At 45.0% G+C, this 21,382-nt stretch overlaps 1 long non-coding RNA gene across 1 annotated transcript; it reads left to right on the top strand.

Moving 5' to 3' along the window:
* The first annotated feature begins 8,881 nt into the window (after positions 1-8,881).
* LOC140908166 (uncharacterized) lies at positions 8,882-18,883 on the top strand. Its single transcript, XR_012157790.1, has 3 exons — positions 8,882-8,941; positions 12,381-12,472; positions 18,822-18,883. It is a non-coding gene; the product is annotated as an uncharacterized LOC140908166 (long non-coding RNA).
* Positions 18,884-21,382: the final 2,499 nt, after the last annotated feature.

Genomic DNA, 21,382 nt, shown 5'->3' with positions numbered 1-21,382 from the left:
GATGAATGAATAACGAATGCATGACTGTGAAGCAGCAATGACTTTATTGCCTCTGCAAGCAATGATTAAAGGGAGGAGGGGAGGGTGGTTAGCTTACAGGGAAGTAGAGTGAACCAAGGGGCGGCGGGTTTCATCAAGGAGAAACAAACAGAACTTTCACACCGTAGCCTGGCCAGTCATGAAACTGGTTTTCAAAGCTTCTCTGATGCGTACCGCGCCCTCCTGTGCTCTTCTAACCGCCCTGGTGTCTGGCTGCGCGTAACCAGCAGCTAGGCGATTTGCCTCAGCCTCCCACCCCGCCATAAACGTCTCCCCCTTACTCTCACAGATATTGTGGAGCACACAGCAAGCAGTAATAACAGTGGGAATATTGGTTTTGCTGAGGTCTAAGCGAGTCAGTAAACTGCGCCAGCGCGCCTTTAAACGTCCAAATGCACATTCTACCACCATTCTGCACTTGCTCAGCCTGTAGTTGAACAGCTCCTGACTACTGTCCAGGCTGCCTGTGTACGGCTTCATGAGCCACGGCATTAAGGGGTAGGCTGGGTCCCCAAGGATACATATAGGCATTTCAACATCCCCAACAGTTATTTTCTGGTCTGGGAATAAAGTCCCTTCCTGCAGCTTTTGAAACAGACCAGAGTTTCTGAAGATGCGAGCATCATGCACCTTTCCCGGCCATCCCACGTTGATGTTGGTGAAACGTCCCTTGTGATCCACCAGAGCTTGCAGCACTATCGAAAAGTACCCCTTGCGGTTTATGTACTCGGCGGCTTGGTGCTCCGGTGCCAAGATAGGGATATGGGTTCCGTCTATAGCCCCACCACAGTTAGGGAATCCCATTGCAGCAAAGCCATCCACTATGACCTGCACATTTCCCAGGGTCACTACCCTTGATATCAGCAGATCTTTGATTGCGTGAGCTACTTGCATCACAGCAGCCCCCACAGTAGATTTGCCCACTGCAAATTGATTCCCAACTGACCGGTAGCTGTCTGGCATTGCAAGCTTCCACAGGGCTATCGCCAGTCGCTTCTCAACTGTGAGGGCTGCTCTCATCTTGGTATTCATGCGCTTCAGGGCAGGGGAAAGCAAGTCACAAAGTTCCATGAAAGTGCCCTTACGCATGCGAAAGTTTCGCAGCCACTGGGAATCGTCCCAGACCTGCAACACTATGCGGTCCCACCAGTCTGTGCTTGTTTCCCGAGCCCAGAATCGGCGTTCCACAGCATGAACCTGCCCCATTAGCACCATGATGCATGCATTGTCAGGGCCCATGCTTTCAGAGAAATCTGTGTCCATGTCCTGATCACTCACGGGACCGTGCTGACGTCGCCTCCTCGCCCGGTATCGCGTTGCCATGTTCTGGTGCTGCATATACTGCTGGATAATGCGTGTGGTGGTTAATGTGCTCCTAATTGCCAAAATGAGCTCAGCGGCCTCCATGCTTGCCTTGGTATGGCGTCCGCACAGAAAAAAGGCGCGGAACGATTGTCTGCCGTTGCTCTGACGGAGGGAGGGGCGACTGACGACACGGCTTACAGGGTTGGCTTCAGGGAGCTAAAATCAACAAAGGGTGTGCCTGTACATCAAGGAGTATTTCAGGCAGGACTGCACGGAGGGTTCCACTAAGAAATGGTGCATCTAAGTTATCGTTGTTATTGGAACAAGGAGGTTAGCCTGGCCTCTGATTGATACATGGCTAGATTTACCTCGCTGCACCTTCTCTGTGAGTGACTGCAGTGTGATCTAGACAGGGGAGGAGGCAAATGAGTACAAAACAAATCTGGTCTATTTCTTGTTCTGACCCACTCCATCTATCTTTTACATCTTTGGCTGGCAGCAGACGGTGCAGAAGGACTGCATGCCATCCACATCTCATGGCTGCTCGGCAGAAGATGGTACAGTACGACTGCTAGCCATCTTCATCTCTTGCCTGCCTGGCATAAGATGGTACAATACGACTGCTAGCAATCCTCATCTCTTGCCTGCCTGGCAGAAGATGGTACAGTACGACTGCTAGCAGTCCGTATCGCCTGCCCGCTCACCATAAGACGGTTCAATAGGACTGCAGGACTAAAGAGAATGACCTGGTCAAGTCACTCCAAATTTAGTCCCTGCGCCCATGTCTGCCCAGGCGCTCCCAGCCGACGTGGCCAGGAGCTCCTCGGACACGACAAGGACGACTACCAATCGTATTGCACCGTCTGCTGCCAGAAGGCAATGGGTTGCTGCTACTGTGCAGCAAAGCCGTACCGCGTCTGCCAGCACCCAGGAGACATAGGGTGACGGTTACCTGAGCTGGCTCCATGCTTGCCGTGGTATGGCGTCTGCACAGGTAACTCATGAAAAAAGGCGCGAAACGATTGTCTGCCCTTGCTTTCAAGGAGGGAGGGAGGGAACGGGGGCCTGACGACACGTACCCAGAACCACCCACGACAATGTTTTAGCCCCATCAGAGTGCTCCATTGTGACTGCTCTGGACAGCACTCTCAGATGCCCGATTGTTTGCCATTGCTCTGACGCTGGGAGGGGCGCTTACAGGGTTGGCTTCAGGGAGCTAAAATCAACAAAGGGGGTGGCTTTACATCAAGGAGTATTTCAGGCAGGACTTCACGGAGGGTTCCAATAAGAAATGGTGCACCTAAGTTATTGTCCTTATTGGAACAAGAAGGTTAGCCTGGCCTCTGATTGATACATGGCTAGATTTACCTCGCTGCACCTTCTCTGTAAGTGACTGCAGTGTGATCTAGAAGAATGAGTCCCCTAGACAGGGGAGGGGGGGAAGCAAATGAGTACAAAACAAATCTGGTCTATTTCTTGTTTTGATCCACTCCATCTATCTTTTACATCTTTGGCTGGCAGCAGATGGTGCAGAAGGACTGCATGCCATCCACATCTCATGGCTGCTCGGCAGAAGATGGTACAGTACGACTGCTAGCAGTCCGTATCGCCTGCCCGCTCACCATAAGACGGTTCAATAGGACTGACTGCAGGACTAAAGAGAATGACCTGCTCAAGTCACTCCAAATTTAGTCCCTGCACCCATGTCTGCCCAGGCGCTCCTGATCGACCTCACAGAGGCGACCAGGAGCACCTCAGACATGACGATGACGGCTACCAGTCGTACTGTACCGTCTGCTGCCACAAGGCAAGGGGTTGCTGCTACTGTGTAGCAATGCCGTACCACGTCTGCCAGCACCCAGGAGACATAGGGTGACAGTTACCTGAGCGGGCTCCATGCTTGCCGTGGTATGGCGTCTGCACAGGTAACTCAGGAAAAAAGGCGCAAAATGATTGTCTGCCCTTGCTTTCACGGGGGGAGGGTGAGAACGGGGGCCTGACGATATGTACCCAGAACCACCCGCGCCAATGTTTTAGCCCCATCAGGCATTGGGATCTCAACCCAGAATTCCAATGGTCAGCGGAGACTGTGGGAACTGTGGGATAGCTACCCACAGTGCAACGCTCCGGAAGTCGACGCTTGCCTCGGTACTGTGGAAGCGCTCCGCCGAGTTAATGCACTTAATGCACTTAGAGCATTTTCTGTGGGGACACACACACTCGAATATATAAAACCGATTTCTAAAAAACCGACTTCTATAAATTCGACCTAATTTCGTAGTGTAGACATACCCTAAGTGTTTTCCTGGGTAGGGATGCTTTCTCGAATCTGTGGTGGAGTCTGCAGTGTACATGCTGCTATCTGGGAGGAGCTATAGTGGGAGAGAACTTTGTAAATAACCAGTGAAAATCAGTACATGGAAATCCAACAGACAAAACACAAAAAACAGCAGTGTTGTTTCTTCTGTTGACCAAGTTGCCATTTGGTTCAATATTCAATTAATTACATTTTGTAAAATGAGCTAATATGGCACATTTTTGATAGGTTACCGGGAGAAAGATTTCCATGGCACACAGAACGCCCTGCCATCATGCCTGACACTAATTTGAGCCCTTGTTTCCAGTCTCAACAGACAGGCTGACAGCAGAATGCACCCCCTGCAACCTCAAGGGCTTGTTGGGAAAAGAGGGTAGTGGCTTCTTTAAAGGTCCCCCATCCCTCCAGGGTGGAGAGGGGTGACTGGCCTGTGGGAGGGAAGAGGGGAGAAAGGCATCTATTAAGCTGGTGGGTGGCAAAGTGTCATTCTGGTAAGCCCTTGGCCCCTGAGCACCTGGAGAGGGTAGCTAAACCCTGTCTCTCCAGCCTGACCCTCCTCTCATGCCTGGATTAACAACTGCTATAAGGAGGCAGCGGGGAGCAGCCTGCCACATGCAGAGAAGATAGTTGTTCCATAGACGATTTGGTTTCCTGAAAGAAACTGGGGATTAGGGTCAGGGCTCCTGGTGTCTGTGGCAGACAGGAGACAATCCTGATTTACCAGCCCCTTAACCCTTATTCGAGGGAAGGGCAGTAGGATCCCAGCAGAAGTCTGGAGATTAGCTATGGAGGGGTGGGAAGCTAATGGCAGCCCTCCACCAGGTGAAAGGTCCCGGCAAAAGCGTCACACAGACAGAGAGGACCCTTTGTTCCCCCCCCCCCCTCCAGCTTTGAAAGTATCTTGTCTCCTCATTGGTCATTTTGGTCAGGTGCCAGCGAGGTTATCTTAGCTTCTTAACCCTTTACAGGTAAAAGGACTTTGCACTATATAAGTATTGGCCAGAGAGTTGCTAGATGAATTAATAATTAAACCACATCCCCTGTATCTTGTCTTGCTTTCCACAAGTCTGGGACAATAGACATGGAGACTGAAAAACTCTCACCTCTGGAGATGGTCTGACCAGCTCAAGGTGAAAGCACGTTGATGGGGCAGGAAAGCTTGTACTGCCACTGAGCATTCTATAAAATTGTTTCACAGATAAATAAATACTTCAGCCTCAAGATTTTGTCAAGATATTTTCCCAAGTACTAAATCTACAATATTAGTCTTTGAAATATGCATTTATCACAGACAAAACTAAGACTTTAATTTTTTTTAAAACAATACTGATTACAGTTTTCAGTAGTTTTCTTTTTTCACAGCCCTTTACCTCTTGACAAGTTTTCATATTTTGTTTTTAATCTTTTCCAAGTTAGTAGCTATTAAAAAGAAATGGCATGACTGCTAGATATTTCAGCAGTGTGCTAAAGACAGAAAAGAACAACAGAATTCTGTGGCATAGTGTACATGCCTGGTGATCAGGAGTAAAGTATTTTGAGTAGAGATGGTTGAAAATTGAAAATAATATGACCTCAGTAATAGCAGAAAATTTTCTGCTATTACTGAGGTCATATTATTTATTATTCACAAATATTTGGATGGCTGATTGTCTATGAAATATCTGTGAATTCTGAAAGTTTCATTATTCAATATACATTATTCACTGTTTGCTACTTATCTTTTTCCAGTTAAGCGTCGATCATCCAGTCAAGATAGCAGAAATAATACCACGTGACCACACAGCACAAATAGCTAACAGTGAACTGTGAAAGTGAATAACTCAGAGTTCAAAAATTATTTCTTCTTAGCAGGAGGTGAACACTTATGACTATCAACTACATCCAGAGTGAATAGGACTGGGTTCACAAAAATGTAATGAAATATGAAGAAAAATTTAAAAACCCAAACAGAACTCCCCCCACATACAATCATCACCCAAAATTAATCATTTTTTTCCTTTAGTGAATTCACCCAATTCTAATCTTTGTCCTCAAACAATCTGAATAGATAAAAAGTGGCTTCAAGTACTTTCCTGAAAACAGCCAACTAACCTACTATAAAGTGAACAAATGTTCCCCTGCTAACCCCTGCTGCATTCTCAGTAAGTTCTTCTTTACCCAGGTATTGGAAGCTAAGGTAATTTAACCACTCTCCCTTGCATCTCCCTTGCACAAGAGACCTCTGTGCAGACTAGCCCAAACTAACACCTTTATTCTACAATGACTCAGAACAACTTTAGATAAAAATGGTTTGTTCATATGCCAAACTAAAAAGGCTAGAGCATTTTGCACATCTACATGTTAGAACCATTGCCAACTGATTTAGTGAACTGATTTCTATCCCATGAAACTGCTATTTTTGCAGCCTTTCCATTGATACTGCCATCGATGCTGTGCAGTTCTGTTTGTAAGCTTTAAGAACTGTTTGGCTTCTTGCACTCTCTTTTTTTCCTAAGACCGAACACATCCCCACTGCAGTGTAGCCAGGCCCCCTCCTAGGGGCTGCTTTTGATCCCTAAATTTGTTTCCCAGCAAGCTGCCCAAGCCACCTGGGAGTCAAAAGAATTTGTCCTTTAAGCCGCCCTCTGGTGTACTGACCTTCATGTTGATGGTAAGTTCTGTGTCAAAATTCAGCTGATCACCATGATTTTCACCGGGGGGGGGGAGGGGGGAGAGGGGCGGCACTTGGAGCTGACAAACGAATTTGTTTTTCTCCCTAGAAACTTTGGGCTCAGATGGAGATTATCAGATGAGTTTGGTGTACACATTCCCACAGTACAAGCATTTTATATAATTTGGCACAACTTCTCCTCACCAGAATCATTCATCACTACTCAGCAATGGAACAGCAGTTATATTCGCAGTGAGATGTTCTGGCAGAGCAGTGTGGGAAAGAATATGGTGCCACTGGTATTCACTGAGCAATACTATGAATCTTACATTCATGAGAAACCAAGTAACTCCTAGGAATATTATTTATAATCAGAACAACCCCCTCAAAATAAAACATGGTTCTTCCCTTATTTTTAACAGTAACTGTTAAGAATACCATCACTTTAGGAGGGTTTGCAGGTGTTTTTGAAAGCTTCACTTGTGATTTTTAGTAGATGCAGCTATGAATAATCTCACCTATAAGTATGTGCAGAAACTATTATTAAATTCATGTTGCCCTCTATTTCCACTCTGAAAAGATCTTCATTCTGACCAGCTGAGCATATTTTGTGTTTATGTTAGAACCAAACTTCAAGATTTATATTAGAATGATTTCAAATGTTCAACAAACCTACTCACCATCTGCATTTGGAAAAACTCATTGACATCAGCCTGTGTTGCTTAGCAATAAATACGTGTCTATGACTCCAGTCACAAAGAGTGTTCATTACTTTGCCATTCAGCCATTTTACACAGCCTTGAAGGCCTCAAAACTCCTTTATTTACTCTGGCCTTGGCTGGAAGGGAAGGGAAAGAGGAGAAATATAGATGTATGGAGTGCTAGGAAAGGAGTTGGGGTCAAAAAATGGCAAAGAATCTGTAGTAGATTCACAAGTTTAATATATGGGGAGAAGCTATCTAAAGGAAAGCAGCGCAGTATTATTAGTTATTCTTATTAATTATTATTATTACGAAATATTAAAGTAGATTGGTAGCTATGCTTAAACACCTTGATAGACATCAATCTTAAAACACTATCAGAATGTGTATTTTGTAACAGCATCAATTGTTGTATTGTAGGCATGAATTTTTAAAAATGTGCTAATATAGACAATTTCCCAGCAAATGTATCTGATGTAATAATGTGCTTGTGCTTATATTCAGCTTGTGGGTAGTTGGAAGGTACTCTGCTCATACTTAAAGTTCCATGTTTATGAAGAATTCTATGATCATTGCCCTGTTTCTCATAACTTACTGAATAGTTCACCTTTGAAAATAACTCCTCATACTCAGTCTCAGCCCAAAATTGAACTCTTTAGGAAAGTTTCAGGAAAATCTCAGCAACCCTTTTTGAGTTGTGGTAGAGCAGAAAATACAATTTAAAAAAAGATGTGTGATTATAACAGTTTCGTTTGCTCGCCAGTCAAAATGACCACTTCTGTTTAGGTGCCTGAATATGAGTTTAGGACGTTAACGTTAGGCACCCAAATGTGAAGATTTTGGATTAAGTTTCCAGAAAGGCAAAAGAAAAATTAAAATAAGAGAACACTTGTAATTGAGCACATTCGGTTCGATGGGTGAACTAATTCAAGAATATGACAGGAACTCAACTGAAGTGAGATAATTGCTCCAAGTATTGCTCTGCTCCCTTATCCCAGCCAGAATTTCTCTATGTTTATTTTTCACTGCTCTTGGCTACATTTTCACTGTTTTTTCACTGGACTTTTTTCAGGACAGACTCTCCTAAGCAGAAAATGGACCCAATAATGTTCCAGTTCAGAACTTTGAAACCCACATTGTTCAAGTGGCTTTGAAATGAGGCAAAATAAAATCCACCTGCCTTGATTATAGTACCAGCATATCATGGATTTGTTGTAGGTTTGGTACAGGAACCACTTGGTGTAATTCTTTGATCTGTGCTATGCAGAAGATCAGACTAGATAATTGCATGGTCCCCTTTGACCTTAAAAACTACAATGGTGTTAAAGAATGCTGAAAATGGGTCATCTCAAAACATTAGTGAGCCAAGAAGTTGTAGTGAGCGGCTCTATAGTGTTAGACTGGCACCTTGCAACCCTCCATGAGTAAGGAAGGGCATGTAGCTGGGATGCTAGTGTTGCCAAGCCTCCAGGATTGTCCTGTAGTCTCCAGGAATTAAAGATTGATCTTTAATTAAAGATTCTGTCATTTGATGAAACCTCCAGGAATACATCCAACTAAAATTAGCAATTCTAGGCATGGCTCAGGAGCAGGGCAGGGAATCTGTCACGGTTTGATCCCCAGTTTTCCCCTTGCCCTCAGGGAAACATGAACTACATCATACCCTTTCCTGGTGTAGCTTTCTTCCCCCTCCATGCTGACTCAGCTGCGTTGGTTTTGCTCCCCAGCACACCAGCCAAGGCTACACCCACTCCCTGCCATCCTCACACATGATCTGCTGACAGGAGTAGCCTGTGCAGGGGAACGGGGAGGGGGAAGGTCGGGGAGGGGGAGGTCTTTACACTCTCTTTATTTTCCTTCCCAGATACTAAGCAAGGCTCACAGCTGAGCTCTAGCTTCTGTCTGAGTATAGTACTGGCTTGGGGCAAGGTAGGTCACTGCATGTATATTTTATCATTATCACTACAAATAATGACATGAAAAATACACAAGAGGCATCTTTAGGGGTTAGTTGTGCACTAGGGGGTTGCACCTATTCAGCAAATATTTGCAGCACTCACTGAGTCAGTTAAAGCAAGAGGCCTTATGCTGCCTGCACTAACAACACCAAGTCAAACAGCAAAGAGATAACATAAAATGAGGTAGCAAGTAAATGGGATTGTAGGTGGTGATTAAATATACATGTCCTGCTTATGTCTATTCTGCCAGTTCAATATAAATTAAAATTCATAATTCTTCCAGTGACTCAAACAAGAGTCAGATACAACAATATGTAACAGCTGCACGGGTAGAGAAAATGTTATGCTTCAGTGTCTGTATGGATGACAGTGAGGACTAATATTCCTAATTCTGATTTTTGTTTCCTTATTCTGGTGTATCTTTTTTTCTAGTTAAAAAAAAAAGATTGTTCAATGGGGCTCATGCTATGTGGTCATTTCCACAGAATTTTGGCATTCACGCTCGAATACAAGCTGCAATCATCAGAAGTTCTCAGTTCCTATTCCTCATCCCAAGAGCGATGTAGCAAAGCTGTATGCCCATCCCCCTCCCCAGCTTCCGACTCTCATTCACTTCTGGGAACATCCTGGAATAGCAGATGGCTGGGCATCACCAGCTAAGGGATACAAGATGGCTATGTATCTCAAGTAAAGGAAAGCTAGTTGTCGGAAGACATGTTTAAGTCTTTTTCTGTGGTCCTGAGTGGAATGACAAATGCCAAAAATCATACTCAGATTTTTCATAATACTGTGCACAAAACTGCTCCTAAAAGCCACTTGTTTTGCAAAAGTCCTTGAAATTGTGATAGTACTGTTTGCCATGAAGCCTGACTAGTCACATGGCTTGCATAGCCTTAAGATAGTTGGCATCTGCTTCTGCTTGCCTATTTTAAATGGCCTCTGCTTCTGTTGACCTATTTTAAATATGATTATTTATTATGTTCATCATCGCAGCACCTAGGGGCCAACTGAGAACAGGCTGTGTATAAACAGTACTAAATGCTCTCTACTCTAAAGCACTTAAAACCTAAATAGCAAGTTATCTTATAAAGCGTGACCTTAGGTAATGACCTTCCAGGGACTAGGGGAAAGCAGCATACATCATTTTTAGTGCTGTTAATACTTCAGCTAAAACACCAGTGCAGAACAATATATGGAACCTTCATTAGTCATAATCTTACGAGATACTTAAATCCGTGTTTGGATGCTATTCTGTCCATTTTCTGGACATGGAAACTATGGTCTAATTAACTCCTGCTAATAAGGATGTCAAATATGCCAATTTAGTGCAGTGCTTGCATTTATCATGTAAAATATTGTATAATTCAGTAACCCTCAATAGTGAGTGGCCAGCAGAAAGGACTCAGAATTGAGAAAGCCATGACTCAAATCTCACCTATTTTACTGGCATTCTCAAAACTCCTGCTCAGTCTAAGACTGTAGGTGCCTAAATTCCCCCTACTAAAGTTCCCTAGGCACTCCAGGTGACACAGAAATTGCCTGAGGGCATGGCTATCAAACTGGGTCCCGTAAGAGAAACAGCTGCCAGAAAAGGAAGAGGTGGTAGCAGTCCCCTTTTGTCCAGCAGTGAGAGCACTCACCCAGGATATGGGAGACCTGGATTCAATTCCCCACATTGCCTGAGAGGAGCAGGGAATTGAATCCAGGTCTCACACTTCCCACATGGTTGCCCTAACCACTGTGCTATGAGGTATTCTGGGGTGGCACTCTCTCAGTCTCTCCAGTTGAAAAATATTCCATGATGTATAAACACTGAAATATGTACTGGGCCAGAGAGAAATATTGACTCTATAGCCAAGTAGTTGGCATGCTCATCTGGGCTGTGGGATACCCAGGCTCCAGTCTCTGCTCCAATGAATGGTTCATGATTTATACAAAGTGGAACAGCTTCAACAGGAGAGCTTGAGAGACATAGCCCAGTGGTTAGGGTACTCATGTGGGAGTAGGGAGAACTACTCCTCATCCCACATCAGGTAAAATGGTGATGTGAACTTAGATCTCCCACATCCTCAATGAGTGGTCTAACCACTGGAATATTGGCTAAAAGGGGGGGCAACCAGCAACCACCTCCTCCTCCTCAACTTTCCTTAAGAAAGGACCAACCTGCTTCAGCTGGTTAACTCCAGGAGAGGATTCATGGTTTTGAATCCTGAGTTGATGATGGCACATCCCTCCAGTCCAGACTTAGTAGCCTAACTCCCTTTGAAGGGCAAGGCTTAGGCCACATCCCTCTCCTCAGCATTTCCTACTGTCTAGCTTAGGTAGCTCCCCTAGGGTGACCAGATGTCCCGATTTTATAGGCACAGTCACGATTTTTGGGTCTTTTTCTAATATAGGCTCCTATTACCCACCCCCCAACCCCTGTCCCGATTTTTCACACTTGTTGTCTGGTCACCCTAAGCTCCCCACTCAGGGATTCACAGGCGGTAGCCACGTTCTCTACCTTTTTTTAAGTGCCTAACTCTCTCCATGGATTTTTTATTGAGAGCCAAGGTGTCTAACTCAGAGCAGTAAGTTCCACCTGAGCTGGGCACCTCAAAGTTCGGTGTTGCAACACTCAGCCTAATTCCCTTTTGAATCTAGCCCTAAGTCACTTGACCTCTTTGTATCTTAGCGAAAACAGCTGGAAAACTGGTTAAAAGCAAGGCCTTACAAAAAGATGGAAACTGAATCAAAGACAAATTTATTTAACCAGGTTTTTTGAAGCATGATATTGTTGAAGAATCTATTCTTCCTGCCAGTTCCTTAGTCATCAAAGCTTAATCTATGCATCTATGAATCCAATGTATTGTAAATGCGGCAGAAAAACACTCAAAAATAGACATCTTATAATTAGTTTTAACAAACCCAATATTGAACATTTCCAATCCAGATTCAATAAAGCAGCTCTAATAGACACATCAGTTTATTCTCTCCAGCACAACACTGTGTAGAAGAAAGTTAGACAGCAAATATAGTTTTAGTCAGTGGTGAGTCTCATGTGGTTCTAAACAAAAGGGGTCCTGAATGCCAGACAACGTGAGGTTTTGGCTAAGAGTGTAATTGATAAAGATGATCTGTATTTGACGATCACTGTGACAGTGATGAAAATGCAAATGGAACACTTAAGGGGAAAGGGAAGGTAAAATTGACAGAATAGCTAGAATAGATTTGTCAGTTTCAACAACACCTGCCACAGCCAATGAGTATCATCTGGTTAATGTGACAGAAACTTCTACAGTAGCATCTCAGCTCAAGTCATTCATTACCAATACAGCTGTTGGGGGTAGCTTTTTAAAAACAGCATGTTGCTGGTGTCAATTTTGACAGGTCTTTACTGAAAATTTTTCTTCTTAACTTTTGATCTGCAGCAGCAGTGCTCTGTGAATTTTGCATGGTATTGTGTCTAGAGAAGTCCCTCCTGATGTTGCTGGTCCTCCCAGCATGCCCTCCTCCAAACCTGGTTTGTATACTGCTCATATTCTTGCTTCTCTTTATTCTTCTTTGCCATCCCTTTTTTCTTGGAACATATTCCTTACCCTTACGTGCAAAACACCCACTCCCACTTCATTCAAAACCCTCTTAAAATGCACTTCTGTAAAAGCTAATAACCCCCCCAAGAACAGAGTACCTCACCCAAGATTTTTAAAAACAGAATTCCACATCAATGAAATCTGACCATTATACTAGTTTATTATAGTAGCTCAATTGACTCGGACAGTAAGCACATGACTAAGTGGATCTCTGTGCCCAAACAATGCCACCCACTGGAATAAATAGGGCTCTGCACATGCGGAGGTCTCAGTGCAGGGCTGTGGCCTTAGAGGTAGGCTCCATGGTGCGGACATCATGCCTAACTGTATTTTGTGGGAAGCGCCAATGTGGAAGTACTGAATAATCAATGAGGAAAGGAGAAACTAGGTGGAGTACTGGAAAGCGAGGGTAGGATAGATAAAGTACCCAAGAAAAAAACCAAATATTAAGTTTCCTGCATGTCTCTATGACTATTTATAGTCCTGATCCAGCTCCTCTTGATGTCAATGGGACTTCCATTAATTTCACTTGTAGCAGGATTGGCTCCTGGCCATACCCCATCATTATACTGACTTTACCTGGGCTATACTTGCATGTTATTTGATAAATGTTTGCATTAAGCAGACGAAATCTGCTTTTTAGCTAGGCATCTAGATTTGCCTTTTTTAAGACAGAAGCTTTCCCTATGTCTATAAGTTAGCTTTGCTATGCCTAAAAAAAGAGTTTGTTAGGAGAGCATGCTGAAACGAGTTTCAGAGAGATCCCCCCAAACTCCAAGTTTTATACTTTCTTTATAAAACAGTTAGAAAGTCAGCAAATGAAGTGTCAGAGAGCACTAAAATAAAATCCCTTGGATGATTATATTATATAGATTTGTTCATGTGCTGTGGCTAAAATTTTCAAATGCCCTTAAGTGATTTAGGAGCCAGTGTCCCATTGACAGTCATTGGACTCCAGCTCCTAAATCACTTGGGCACTTTTCAAAACTATAACCTTGGTGCACAGGAAAAGAGAGGCTTTCAAAATTGCTCTGGTTCTGCAGTATCTTCTGGCTGACTAGCAAAGGCAAACCTTAAATAATCAAGGGACTCAGGCCCTTCTCTCAGCACAGTCAGAAACGGAAATTCAAGTTGATGCTTCCTTCAGGAGGGTAGAGACATGTTTGGAAACGACATAGTCACATCCTCCAGCTGATGAGCATGAGTCAGCAATTTGAAAATGGAGCAGTGAATTCCACTCTCTAACATGAAGGAGAAGGAGAAGGAGGGCTGTTTGAAAATAACACTTTCTTCATATCGTTAGCAGGAAAGGGGTTAACTGATGCCCAGAGAAAACAAAAGTAGTCATCCTTCCCTAGCACATTTAATGTTAAGTATATGTGGTATCTTGCAAATAAAACAAATGCACACAAATTCTAATGACCAAAATCAAAACAGGAGCGATTAACCAAAATCCTTCCTGAAGGATGGAGAAATCTATAACACAGAACAGATGGACAACCAACATGATTCCTGTAGCACTATTTCTTTTGTTTGCTTAATACATTATTATATTTACATGCTTACTCATGGCATACCATCTTACTGATAGCGTCACACAGGACTGTGCTATGGGTAAATGAACTGAAAATCGTCTGAGGGCATCTTCCCCCAAAATGTTTACAGTCCAAGTGTACAGTCGTAAAGTGCAGAGCCATACAAAACAGTCAAATGGGGTGTGACATTTTTATCTGGACAGTTTGCCTTTTAAAGAGTCCTTTCATAAGTATAGTTCCATACTCAGAGGTGTGTTTGCACTAATATATACCTACTTGTGTGTGGTAAGGCACTCCGCTTAGCACTTTCAAACTGTGCATACACTAAATAGAAAATCCTAACCCTGTCATTGCTTACATATATTAATTCTGATAGGACATTCCTGCTGCAGACTCAGGCTCACCTCTTGACTGAGTGAAAGAGGGAAGAACTTAAACATATTCATCCTCCCAGCTAAACCCTCATGCTTTCTTAATACCTTACTAATTATTACTACTGTTTCTGAAGTTAGGCAACTTTATCCAAAGCATCCACTAAAGAATCCAAATAGAAAATGATGTACTAGAACCCATGTTCTTCGCTTTGTTTAAAGCCGTGTAATCCCAGTGGCAAAAATGTGGTAGCAAGAGTGAAAAAATCAGCACCGAATTTGGCCCTGTCTTTACAAACAGTTGAATCTGAAAGAAAAACAATTTTCAATTGTCTGTTTCCAATTACATTGTAGGCCATAATCATGCCGTGAGAAGCAAGTGAGCAGACACCTGTGCCCATGACATTGCAGGATCTGGGTCCTAGTTTACAACATTCCAATTACTGAGAAGGCCAATCATACTTTCTTCCACCAAGTAGTGACAAAAGCAAGCTCTCTTCTAATCTCCCCTTCCCCCTGCCGATTCTGTAGTCTCTCTATTTAGCAGGAAATATATAGGGTATCCCAAATTTGAGTATGTGATTACGGTTGGCAGATGTGACCTTTTTTCATAGCAATCAAACTAAGTGTCAAGCAGTAACTATAATGAAAACTAGCACTTCGAGTATTAATTTCACAAGCTTGCAGAAGCTGGGCTTCATTAAAGTGTCTGCTAAATGTGCAAGTGTAGCCCCTATCCTACAATTTGCAAAATGCACCAGCATGGAGCCCCACTAAAATTTGCCTGCATGTTGTAAATGACAGAATTGGGCCCTGAGATAGCAGAACTTATTAAGCCACGGCACTTTCATTATACATGCAAAGAACCACTTGGGCATCCTCCTAGCTGGAATTAATGAACCGTAATGGAGGGGAAAGAGATAAAGAATAAAAGACACAAATGTCAATGATGAAGGTAAACAGATGGAAGCAAGGGTCATACATATTGTGTGGCTGCTTGGGATGGGTTCTTGCTAGCAGCTAATGGGGCTGCCCTAGGAGGCATTGAGTGAACTTGCAATACGACAGCTTAGAAGTTCTAGGCTCCAATTGCAACCTAAGCCTGACAACCAGTTCCTAGGGTTGCAGTTGTCAAAGTAAATGTTACATAGTCCATTTAGATTGTTCAGCTATCCCATAATAATAAAAGGCTCAAAGATCACAGGTGCAGCTGTGTTTCCTATTTATCTTCCTGCACCTGTAATTTCACATCCATACATGTGCTGGAGGAAAAGATGGAGTTTATTTATAGTTAGCTGTTATCAGATTGACTTTTCCAAGGTGTGCACTACTATATGGTTTATTTATTAATGTGCTTATCTTTTTTTATAGTCTTAGTGGTTTTGTAACACTCTATTTAGACACACACTTAGTGTAACAACATTCTGTAGCCAACAGTCTTTGCCGATAAAAAGAAATACTTCTCAATGGGATCATGTTCCACCGTTTGCCGCTGCTGTTATATCAGGCTTGGCAGAATTTTATTTTTTTAATATAAGTTTTACAGATAATGTTTATTTTAAAGCATTTTCAGTTTTTAATCTTTATTTTTCACAATGGTAGGAAATTATGGGGTACAGCCAACAGGGGAGGTCCAACATTCTTTAATGACAGTAGAGGTTGCGATTCCAAAAGTTAGTTTTAGAACCATTAAAACACAAATTGTCAACATCACATATCAAAATATACAAAGTAAATATCCTCCACTCAAACGCTAAGTTCTCAAGAAGCATTTTTCTTACTTTGCCTATCTACATTTTAATTAATTATTGTTGGAAATATTTTTGTCCCTGTGTGTGTGTACAGTGAAATCAACATTTACAAATAAAAATATAATCTTTCCAAGCCCAATAACTTGTGGTGGAACTAGCGTATACTCACTAGAAACACATCCAGTCTTGATTGAAAGACTTCAAGTGGTTTTGAAGGCTTGAACCATCACATCTGTTGATAATCTGTTCCAGTGAGAACTGTTAAAATTGCATTCCTTTTTTTCTAGTTTGAAGTTTTCTAGCATCAACTTCCAGCCATCTCTTTCATCCTCAAGATAGATTGTGAGAGTGCAAAGGTGTACTCACACAGATCAATCATAGTCTTAAACTCTTTTTTCTAAGTCATTGTTAAAACTTTAGTGAGAAACCTGGAAAGCATGCTTTTTATACATGATGTATAATGAGTAAACTGGCTTTATTTTGGTACATACTATTCTGCTGACTTGTGATGGTTAGTCCACAGCAATCCTGCACTGGGCCTGAAAAGTGAACAGTGATGAGCTGCCAAAATCTTAACAACGGGTTCCCTCCTCACACCACGAGGGGGTCGTTGCCCACCCCTGCCCCTGGGACTCCTGCCCCATCCAACCCCCCGTGTTCCTTGATGCATCCCCCCCACCCCAAGACCCCTGCCCCATCCACCCCCCTCCCTGTCTGCCCCCAGAACCGGGCAGGAGGGTCTCATGGGCCACCGTAGTGGGTGCCCACCCCTAAGAGCCAGAGGCACCTGCCGGGGGGCGAGGTGGGGAGTCCCGGAGGTGCTTACCTGGGGTAGCTCCCAGAAAGCATCCGGCAGGTCCCTCTGGCTCCCAGGGGCGAGGGAGCATAGCTATGGGGGGAGCAGGGGGAGCCGACTCCTTGGGTGCTCTGGGGCTGGAGCACCCACGGGGAAAATTTGGTGGGTGCAGAGCACCCATTGGCAGCTCCCCACCCCGCGCTCGGCCCCAGATCACCTCACCTCCGCTCTGCCTCCTCCGCTAAATGCGCTGCCCTGCTCTGCTTCTCCGCCCCCTCCTCTGGCTTACCGCGAATCAGCTGTTTGGCAGGAAGCCTGGGAGGGCTGAGAAGCAGGCGGTGGCTTCCCGCTCAGGCCGAGGGTGGTGGAGGTGAGCTGGGGCGGAGAGTGGTTTCCCTGCACGCCCCCCTCCCCAGGTTACCAGCTGTGACGCAGGCAGCCCTCCCTGTGTCCCCCCACCCCAGCTCACCTCCGCTTCCCTGGGCCTGAGCGGGAAGCCGCCACCTGCTTCTCAGCCTGGCCCAGCTTCCTGCTCTGCACCTACCAAATTTTCCCCTTGGGTGCTTTAGGGCTGGAGCACCCATGGAGTCGGCGCCTAAGGCGCCATTTTTGGCCGGTTAAATTTAGAAGCCCTTTTAGAACCGGTTGTCCCTCGTGGAACAACTGGTTCTAAAAGGGCTTTTAAATTTAACAACCGGTTCTAGCGAATCGGTGCGAACCAGCTCCAGCTCACCACTGGCTGTGACTCTCTTTGACACAGTGAACTTTCTCATTGTAGGCCTTGATTCAGCAGAACACAAGCATATGCTTAACTTTAACTGGACGTAAGCACAAGATCAACTTCAATGTAAAGTTAAGGATCTCTTTTAATGCTTTGCTGAACTAGGGCCTAAAGATACAGTTTTCAAAAGCACCCAAGTGACTTGAGAGCACAAGTTCCATTAACTGTCAGTGAAACTTAGCTCTGGTCTACACTAGGAGTTAAGGTCGAATTTAGCAGCGTTAAATCGATTTAACCCTGCACCCGTCCACACGATGAAGCCCTTTTTTCAACTTAAAGGGCTCTTAAAATCGATTTCCTTACTCCACCCCCGACAAGGGGATTAGCGCTGAAATCGGCCTTGCTGGGTCGAATTTGGGGTACTGTGGACACAATTAGATGGTATTGGCCTCCGTGAGCTATCCCAGAGTGCTCCATTGTGACCGCTCTGGACAGCACTCTCAACTCAGATGCACTGGCCAGGTAGACAGGAAAAGGCCCGCGAACTTTTGAATTTCAATTTCCTGTTTGGCCAGCATGGCAAGCTGCAGGTGACTATGCAGAGCTCATCAGCAGAGGGGACCATGCAGAGCTCATCAGCAGAGGGGACCATGATGGAGTCCCAGAATTGCAAAAGAGCTCCAGCATGGACCGAACAGGAGGTACGGGATCTGATCGCTGTATGGGGAGAGGAATCTGTGCTATCAGAACTCCGTTCCAGTTTTCAAAATGCCAAAACATTTGTCCAAATCTCCCAGGGCATGAAGGACAGAGGCCATAACAGGGACCCAAAGCAGTGCCACGTGAAACTTAAGGAGCTGAGGCAAGCCTATCAGAAAACCAGAGAGGCGAATGGCCGCTCCAGGTCAGAGCCCAAAACATGCCACTTCTATGATGAGCTGCATGCCATTTTAGGGGGTTCAGCCACCACTACCCCAGCCGTATTGTTTGACTCCATCAATGGAGATGGAGGCAACAGGGAAGCAGGTTTTGGGGACGAGGAAGATGATGATGAGGTTGTAGATAGCTCACAGCAAGCAAGCAGAGAAACCTGTTTTCCCGACAGCCAGGAACTGTTTCTCACCTTGGACCTGGAGCCAGTACCCCCCAAACCCACCCAAGGCTGCCTCCCGGACCTGCCAGGCAGAGAAGGGACCTCTGGTGAGTGTAACTTTTAAAATACTATACATGGTTTAAAAGCAAGCATGTTTAATGATTAATTTGCCCTGGCATTCGCGGCTCTCCTGGATTTACTCCCAAAGCATTTGCAAAAGGTTTCTGGGGAGGGCAGCCTTATTCGATCCACCATTGTAGGACACTTTACCACTCCAGGCCAGTAGCACATACTCGGAAATCATTGTTGAACAAAGCATTGCAGTGTATGTTTGCTGGCGTTCAAACAACATCTGTTCTTTATCTCTCTGTGTTATCCTCAGGAGAGTGATATCATTCATGGTCAGCTGGTTGAAATAGGGTGCTTTTCTTAAGGGGACATTCAGAGGTGCCCGTTCCTGCTGGGCTGTTTGCCTGTGGCTGAACACAAATGTTCCCCGCTGTTAGCCACGGGGAGGGTGGAGGGGCTAGCCACGCGCTGGGGGGAGGCAAAATGCGACCTTGGAATGAAAGCACATGTGCTAAGTATGTAATGTTAACAGCAAGGTTTACCGTGAAAGAGTGTACCCATTGTTCTATAAATTGTGTCTTTTTAAATACCACTGTCCTTTTTTTTTTCTCCACCAGCTGCATGTGTTTCAAGGATCACAGGATCTTCTCCTTCCCAGAGGCTAGCGAAGATCAGAAGGTGAAAAAAACGCACTCGTGATGAAATGTTCTCTGAGCTCATGCTGTCCTCCCACACTGACAAAGCACAGACGAATGTGTGGAGGCAGACAATGTTAGAGTGCAGGAAAGCACAAAATGACCGGGAGGAGAGGTGGCGGGCTGAAGAGAGTCAGTGGCGGGCTGAAGGGTGGGCTGAAGCTGAAAGGTGGCGGCAGTGTGATGAGAGGAGGCAGGACTCCATGCTGAGGCTGCTGGAGGATCAAACCAATATGCTCCAGTGTATGACTGAGCTGCAGGAAAGGCAGCAGGAGCACCGACCGCTGCTACAGCCCCTGTGTAACCAACTGCCCTCCTCGCCAAGTTCCATAGCCTCCGCACCCAGATGCCCAAGAATGGGATGCGGGGGCCTCCGGTCACCCAGCCACTCCACCGCAGAGGATTGCCCAAGCAACAGAAGGCTGGCATTCAATAAGTTTTAAAGTTTTAAAGTGCTGTGTGGCCTTGTCCTTCCTTCCTCCACCACCCCTCCTGGGCTACCTTGGTAGTTATCCCCCTATTTGTGTGATGAATTAATAAAGAATGCATGAATGTGAAGTAACAACGACTTTATTGCCTCTTCAGGCGGTTATCGAAGGGAGGAGGGGATGGTGAAGTAGAGTGAACCAAGGGGCGGGGGGTTTCATCAAGGAGAAACAAACAGAACTTTCACACCGTAGCCTAGCCAGTCATGAAACTGGTTTTCAAAGCTTCTCTGATGCACATCGCGCCATCCTGTGCTCTTCTAACCGCCCCGGTGTCTAGCTATGCATAACCAGCAGCCAGGCGATTTGCCTCAACTTCCCAACCTACCATAAACGTCTCCCCCTTACTCTCACAGATATTGTGGAGCACACAGCAAGCAGTAATAACAGTGGGAATATTGGTTTCACTGAGGTCTAACTGAGTCAGTAAACTGCGCCAGGGCGCTTTTAAATGTCCAAATACACATTCTACCACCATTCTGCACTTGCTCAGCCTGTAGTCGAACAGCTCCTGCCTACTGTCCAGACTGCCTGTGTACGGCTTCATGAGCCACGGCATTAAGGGGTAGGCTGGGTCCCCAAGGCTAACTATAGGCATTTCAACATCCCCAATGGTTATGTTCTGGTCTGGGAATAAAGTCCCTTCCTGCAGCTTTTGAAACAGACCAGAGTTCCTGAAGATGCGAGCGTCATGTACCTTTCTCGGCCATCCCACATTGATGTTGGTGAAATGTCCCTTGTGATCCACCAGTGCTTGCAGCACTATTGAAAAGTACCCCTTGTGGTTTATGTACTCGCCAGCTTGGTGCTCAGGTGCCAAGATAGGGATGTGGGTTCCGTCTATGGCCCCACCTCAGTTAGGGAATCCCATTGCAGCAAAGCCATCCACTATGGCCTGCACATTTCCCAGGTCACTATCCTTGATATCAGCAGATCTTTGATTGCGTTGGCTACTTGCATCACAGCAGCCCCAACAGTAGATTTGCCCACTCCAAATTGGTTCCTGACTGACCGGTAGCTGTTTGGCATTGCAAGCTTCCACAAGGCTATTGCCACTCACTTCTCAACTGTGAGGGCTGCCCTCATCTTGGTATTCTTGCGCCTCAGGGCGGGGGAAAGCAAGTTAAAGTTCCATGAAAGTGCCCATACGCATGCGAAAGTTTCGCAGCCACTGGGAATCGTCCCAAATCTGCAACACTATGCGGTCCCACCAGTCTGTGCTTGTTTCCCGAGCCCAGAATCAGCGTTCCACCACATGAACCTGCCCCATTAGCACCAAGAAACATTTTGATTTTTTCAGATTTTTTTAATTATACAAATTTGG

Source organism: Lepidochelys kempii, chromosome 3 (assembly GCF_965140285.1).
Source record: "Lepidochelys kempii isolate rLepKem1 chromosome 3, rLepKem1.hap1, whole genome shotgun sequence".
Classification (NCBI taxonomy): Eukaryota; Metazoa; Chordata; order Testudines; family Cheloniidae; genus Lepidochelys; species Lepidochelys kempii.
This window is presented reverse-complemented; position numbering and strand designations above follow the sequence as displayed.